General features: G+C 37.9%; 1 protein-coding gene across 1 annotated transcript in view; it reads left to right on the top strand.

Moving 5' to 3' along the window:
* LOC107741707 (protein diaphanous homolog 3-like) overlaps positions 1–6,967 on the top strand; it is a gene marked incomplete at its 5' end in the record, with an annotated part of 277,834 nt that overhangs the window by 91,928 nt on the left and 178,939 nt on the right. The window lies entirely within an intron of this gene.

The raw sequence follows: 6,967 nt of genomic DNA, 5'->3' as shown, positions 1-6,967 counted from the left end.
TGCATGCGCGCGCCTGTGTGTGAGAGAGAGAGAGGCAGGGTCACATCACAGTGGAGTCAGCTGTCTTAACCATGGCTTGTGTACTGCATCATTACTGTGTCTGTCACGCGACTCTGTTTCCCTTTCGGGCTCTGTCTTTACATTTATTTTGAAAGATGAAGCTCGCCATTATGGTAAGGGGCGTTACATTTCCGACGAGTGCTTGCGGTGTTCGGCCAATCACAATGCACTGGGTCAGCTGGCCAATCAGAGCAGACTGCGCTTGTCGGAAGGAGGGACTTTGTAGAAAACGAAGCGTTTGAGAGAGGCGGGGCATAGAGGACCTACAATAATGTACAGTATTTGATTAAAGCATGCATTAAAGCATGTCAACATATTCTGTTACACCAAATACACAAAATAATGATCTTTAAAAAAGCATCATATGATCCCTTTAAATAATTGCATTGTTAGAAACATTCCTCACGTTTTCACTTCAGTCTGACCTTCAGACGTCACATTTCAGCTCATATTGTTTTATTAATATTTCATAATATAATACAGCCCTATAAATAGCTCAGACTTAGCCAATCATAAGAACTTTTAAATATCATATAATATATGACAGTTTAATTTTAATAGTTTATGACATTTTTATTTTTTTAATGTTTTATGTTAGTAGTTATGTTGAGTTATTCAAATGTATTTTAGGAAATATTGGTGTCATTGTTTGTGCTTTGTAGGGTGTAACGGTACACGTATTTGTACTGAATATTTTCGGTACAGGTCTTTCGGTTCAGTACGCACGTGTACCGAACAAATCATTCAGTTTTTTCAGGAAATTCAGACAAGACATGCCGTTTTAGAGCTCTTTCTGGTGCGACAGATAGCTGTATAGAAGCCTCAGTTCTAACGGCAGTGCAGAGCGCGAGTGAGCGTCATCATCCCTTCCTCTTTACTACTAGTTTTAAAGCAAAATAAACATGAATGAACATCTCATGTACAGTAATCGCTCAATCAGTGTTTCAATTGCGAAAAGACATTAAAACAACTTGCAAACAAAATGTCACGTGTAATTTAATTTAGTTCAGGCAAGTCATGAGTGTCTACAGCTCTTATTTTCTAGAAATGAAGTCTAGAGAAGAGCATTTCGCGAAATATTAGACTATATACTCATTATATTTTACTTGACCTATTAGTGATGTCTTAATTATTCAATGTATGTTTAAATAAAACTTTTATGAAACAAGTTATGAAAGCCACTGTGTAAATTATTATATTTCAACAACAAATAGAAATTGTATAATTTAGAAGTTAATTTAAAAACTGCATTATGTGCAATTTACATGTTTGCATACACATTTTTAATTTGAGTGTTTATTATTATAGTTAAAAATAAATGGTAATTGAATTTAAGTTATGATATGTAATGTAATGTAGTAATGTAAAAGGGCTCCCTATAGTATAGAGCAGAAGCTTAGGTAGATTTTTATCCCTAAAAATGTATTTGTAGTTAAATGCATTTAAAGAAAAAGCAATTTGTTCAGTAAACCCGTTTAATTAAAAAAAAAGTGTGTGTATACTGTTTATGCTACATTGTGGGGATCAAATGTCCCCACAAGGATAGTAAAACCTGAAATTTTTGACACGAGGGAAACAAATTATTAAAAATTGTTAATGATGTTTATCTGAAAGTGTAACAATGCAAACAGGTTTTCTGTAAGGGGTAGATTTAGGCTTAGGGTTGTGTTAGGGTATAGAAAATATTGTTTGGTCAGTATAAAAGTAATAGTCTATTAAAGGTCCCCACAATTCACAGAAACAAATGTGTGTGCGTGTGCGCATGTTTATGTGGTTTATGAGGACACAAATTTGTATAGTGACATGGGTATGACAGGTATTACAACATGAAGGTGATTTATGAGGACACTTTCGGTGTCCCCGTAATTCAAACGGCTTATAAATCATACAGAGTTTTTTTTTAGTTTTTTTTTGAAAATCTAAAAATGCACAAAGTTTTCTGCGAGGGGTAGGTTTAGGTGTAGGGTTGGTGTAGGGCGATAGAAAATACCGTTTGTACAGTATAAAAACCATTATGCCTATGGAGAGTCCCCATAAACCATAAAAACCAATGTGTGTGTGTTAGTTTTTTTTCCTCCTGCTGTACCGAAACCATACCGAACCGTGACGTCAAAACTGAGGTACGTACCGATCCGTCAAGTTTGTGTACCGTTACACCCCTAGTGCTTTGTATGTAGTTTTTTTCCCCCATCATTCTGTTTTGGGCTATCGAGGCAGTGTGGAATTCAGACTTACAATGAAAACCCTTCGATTTAGAAAAATTAAGTTTTTGTCCATGAATCAGCTTTCAAAATTTTCTGCCTTTATCAGTCAGACTTGTAACCGTCCTTGACTGAACTACGTGTGCTTTAGACATTGACTCGCAAACTGGTGTCAGAAACAATTTTATTTTTGATATTCCCTCCCAACACTTCGACAGGACCATTGCCTGCTGCTGCTACTATTGGGTTTCTGTACTGCTACCCACACACAGACACTAAATAAACCAAAGTTTAAAGAAATTAGTTTTGCACCTAGAACAAGGTTTTGGATTTAGTCATTTAAACACACTAACAGCCACAAGATAATTAAGGTCTCTCTCTCTCTCGCTCTCTCTCTCTGTTTCTTCCCCCTACTGATGATTTATTCACATTTAGCTTGTTTTGAATAGCTCCGGCATGTTGCTTTACTTGATTTTTTTTTCAATTATTCATATCAGCATTGTCTACCTGTCACTACTCAGCTCTGTATGCAGATATCTCATTCTGTCTCTCTCTTCCGCCTGTCTCAGTACCCACAGGGACAATGTTATGGGACCGAACCTTGAATTATGCACACAGTTTAAGACATCTAGCTTCAATAGGGCAAATGGTGAAAGCGTGTTTTACAAGGTTGTCAGATTATTTAAATTATAATGTGTGTGTTAGGCAGATATTTTACACGCCAGCGAATCAGACTTTAATTATGCGAACATGCATCATCCTCGACTCCACCAGGTAAACAAAGTTCATCTTCCTCATTGTGATTTCCTCCTCCTCACATTCTTCTAAGCTATTTTATCCATCCATTTACTTTTCCTTCTTGTGAACTTAAGTGAGAAACTTTTTAATGAGTTTGCCGCAAACTCACTACTGGATGCTTTGGAGTGTTTTTTGTTGTAAGAGAAGGCTTTGAACTAAGCATGTTTCATTTTATTCAGAGTAATGTCATTCCAGATCACTACCAAAGTAGAAAGATGTGTCAGAGAGAATCTACACATAGATAGTAAATACGATACATTCAGTGCGACTTTACAGTATGACTACTGGTTATTGAGGCAGCAGCTAACCGGTGGCAGCCAGACAACTGTATGGATAAGAACAACAGCTTGAGATATTCAGCTAGTCATCCAACATCTGACTGATTGGTTAGTAGGGATGTAAAGTTATCAAAATCTCACAATACGATAATATTGCGATATGAAGTCCACAATACGATAATATTGCGATATTTAAAAAGAAAAAAAGACAAATGAAAAATTGGGAAAAAATGAATATTTTGTACATTTTAAAGTTAAATTATTCTATCTAATGCACTTTGAGAGTTCAAAATTAGGAGCTCCAACCCATGTTCTTAACTAAGAAAACTTAAATCAGAAAAAAGTCAGTGAATTGTACCTGAACTTTAAAGGGGACTCAAGCCTCTTTTTATTTGTGATATACTGTCTCAGTCTAAATGACGTTCACACTGGTGTTTTAGGAAGCCAAACAAATTAGAAAATAATAATAATAATAACAACAACAATGACAGTAATAGCCATATATTTTAAACAATTGTACTGTAAAATAAATGAAAATGAATATTTCACAGGCATATTATTTTTGCTTTACACTACAGTAGGGAAATTACAATACTTATTTCCTAATTTCTACACTTGAGAGAGATATTTTGAATTGGACTGAATTCTAGCTGTCAGCAATTTATTCTACACTTTTAAGCTTTTATTTTGACAGAAACACCAGTAGATTTTATTTTGAAGGAAAACTCCAGCTTCAGAGAAAACAGGCTTGCAAAAACAAAAACGCGTCTCACTACAAATCTAGTGAAATGCTGTAATGATCTGCCGCGAAAATAAAGCACAACTGGTGGGTGCGCAGCGCAAACAGACTTGGTAAGTGATTAAGCCATATTGTGCTTTCGGTTTTAGTTTGTTTAACAGATACAGTACTGTGCCAAAGCATAATGACCCAAAACACAACTTTAAAGACTTTTTATGTTAGAATAAGAAGTTTAAATATATATTTAAAAACTACACTTTTTGCCCAGAAGACTTATTGTTTCATATCGTCATGTGACCACGATAATATTGAGACAGTTTTGCTATCGCGGTATTTCGATATTGATAATATCATTACATCCCTATTGGTTAGTGACCTTAACTAGCAAGTTTTTTTTTTCTTTTACAGTATACACAAGTCTTTAGACATGCAAAATATGCTTCTATTTCTAAATCTACTTATATGCTTATAAATCTACTTATAGGCATAGCATCATATTTTGGCATCAAAATGCTTTAAAAACCACTGCTTTTGTATTTTTGGCATTGAGGAGAGAGTAAGGGTTAGTTGGTGCCAAGTGGTTAGTAGCCCACGTGTGTTAATTGCAATACATATGTCCAGTGTCGTCTTTGCACAAGAGTGACCCGCTTTGCTTTTATTAACAGCTCTATCTAGGTTAGAGTTCTTAGATTGGCATTATGGACCGGCTCTTCCTCAGGATTTGGTGCTGTCAGTCATACGCTCTCCAGTCCTTGAGACATGAAGACAACCTGTCAGATTCCACTTCGCTTTACTTCAGGTCCGAGAACACAGTGTTCCCCGACGTGATTACAGAACTCATGACAGCCGGAATCCAGACTTCCTCTCAACGAACCAAGCGCTCAGCATCTCTGGTCACCCAGGGGCCCATCAGAGTTCTTTCACATCTCACTCGCAGATGGACTCCTCTCTTCTGTCTCCTTTCTCTCCTCATCAAGTGTCTTTGGGAGCTGCAGCGAGTGCTTTTGTTTCTGTTTTATTTATTCATTGCATTTCTTTAAGCAGCAGAAGCTAACGATTTGAATCCTCACGTCAGGATGGCCTCCGATACGGCAGTGTACTGCTCGCTTCTCTTCATCCCGTCTCTCAAGCTCTCTTAATTTCCCTTAAGTGCACCGACATCTGGAGCCCAATTAAACATTAACCAGAAGAATCAAGACTTCCCCTCGCTAAAATATTTATTTTCACCACTGCTGTTCATTGTTCTCCGCTGTTATTGTGCTCACCATTGTTCGTCCCTGAAATGAGTGTGCTGATTGAACAGACGCTTGATTTTACAGTCTGAAATCTGTTAAAGTCCTGTTATTTCGCCTCATACACTTCCCGTCAAAGCGGCACATGCAGGAAACAATCACCAGCAGTGCATTTTTAGAGCAAGCTTGCCCTGCCTCTGACTTTCATCAACCCTCTATCACAATGATTCAGGCATTTGTTGGACCATTGAGTGATTGCTGGAATAGAGCCCACACACAAAAACATGCCCTGCAATCTGCCGCCCTGATACTACCGTCTGCAGTTTCTCATGACAGCCGGAATCCAGACTTCCTCTCAACGAACCAAGCGCTCAGCATCTCTGGTCACCCAGGGGCCCATCAGAGTTCTTTCACATCTCACTCGCAGATGGACTCCTCTCTTCTGTCTCCTTTCTCTCCTCATCAAGTGTCTTTGGGAGCTGCAGCGAGTGCTTTTGTTTCTGTTTTATTTATTCATTGCATTTCTTTAAGCAGCAGAAGCTAACGATTTGAATCCTCACGTCAGGATGGCCTCCGATACGGCAGTGTACTGCTCGCTTCTCTTCATCCCGTCTCTCAAGCTCTCTTAATTTCCCTTAAGTGCACCGACATCTGGAGCCCAATTAAACATTAACCAGAAGAATCAAGACTTCCCCTCGCTAAAATATTTATTTTCACCACTGCTGTTCATTGTTCTCCGCTGTTATTGTGCTCACCATTGTTCGTCCCTGAAATGAGTGTGCTGATTGAACAGACGCTTGATTTTACAGTCTGAAATCTGTTAAAGTCCTGTTATTTCGCCTCATACACTTCCCGTCAAAGCGGCACATGCAGGAAACAATCCCCAGCAGTGCATTTTTAGAGCAAGCTTGCCCTGCCTCTGACTTTCATCAACCCTCTATCACAATGATTCAGGCATTTGTTGGACCATTGAGTGATTGCTGGAATAGAGCCCACACACAAAAACATGCCCTGCAATCTGCCGCCCTGATACTACCGTCTGCAGTTTCACACGGCTTGCTAAAATTATCCATCAGTCAGAGAAAGCTCCTTGTCTTCCTCATTGACATTGGCAGTTTGAGTACAGGGTGTCCAAGGAAACATAGTAGAGGAGTGCAGTAAGAATCTGTATGAGGAAAAGCATTGTAGATGCTGTTATATTTGGTCACTCCCTAGTCCCTCTCGGTATTTTAATCGTTTTTTTTAAAATAAAATTATATATTATATATTTTGGACCCCTTTCTCTCTTTAAAAGGATCATAGGTTTTTTCCCTTTATGTATTTATGTATGTAAACAATTCCTCTGTCTGAAAGAAATTTTGAAATGTGTACTCTATTTAGTGCCTGGTTAAGTATCCTAAAAATGGCTTTAAAGGGGTCATATGATGCTGCTAAAAAGAACATTATTTTGTGTATTTGGTGTAATGAAATGTGTTTATGCGGTTTAAGGTTAAAAAAACACATTATTTTCCACATACTGTACATTATTGTTTCTCCTCTATGCCCCGTCTTTCTGAAACGCGTCGATTTTTTACAAAGCTCATCGGTCTGAAAAAAGCGAGGTGTGCTGTGATTGGCCAACTATACAGTGCCTAGTGATTGGACGAATACCTCAAGCGT

Source organism: Sinocyclocheilus rhinocerous, unplaced genomic scaffold, assembly GCF_001515625.1.
Source record: "Sinocyclocheilus rhinocerous isolate Xijiao unplaced genomic scaffold, SAMN03320098_v1.1 scaffold796, whole genome shotgun sequence".
NCBI lineage: Eukaryota > Metazoa > Chordata > Actinopteri > Cypriniformes > Cyprinidae > Sinocyclocheilus > Sinocyclocheilus rhinocerous.
The sequence above is the reverse complement of the archived record's forward strand: the minus strand, read 5'-3'. Positions and strand labels throughout refer to the sequence as shown.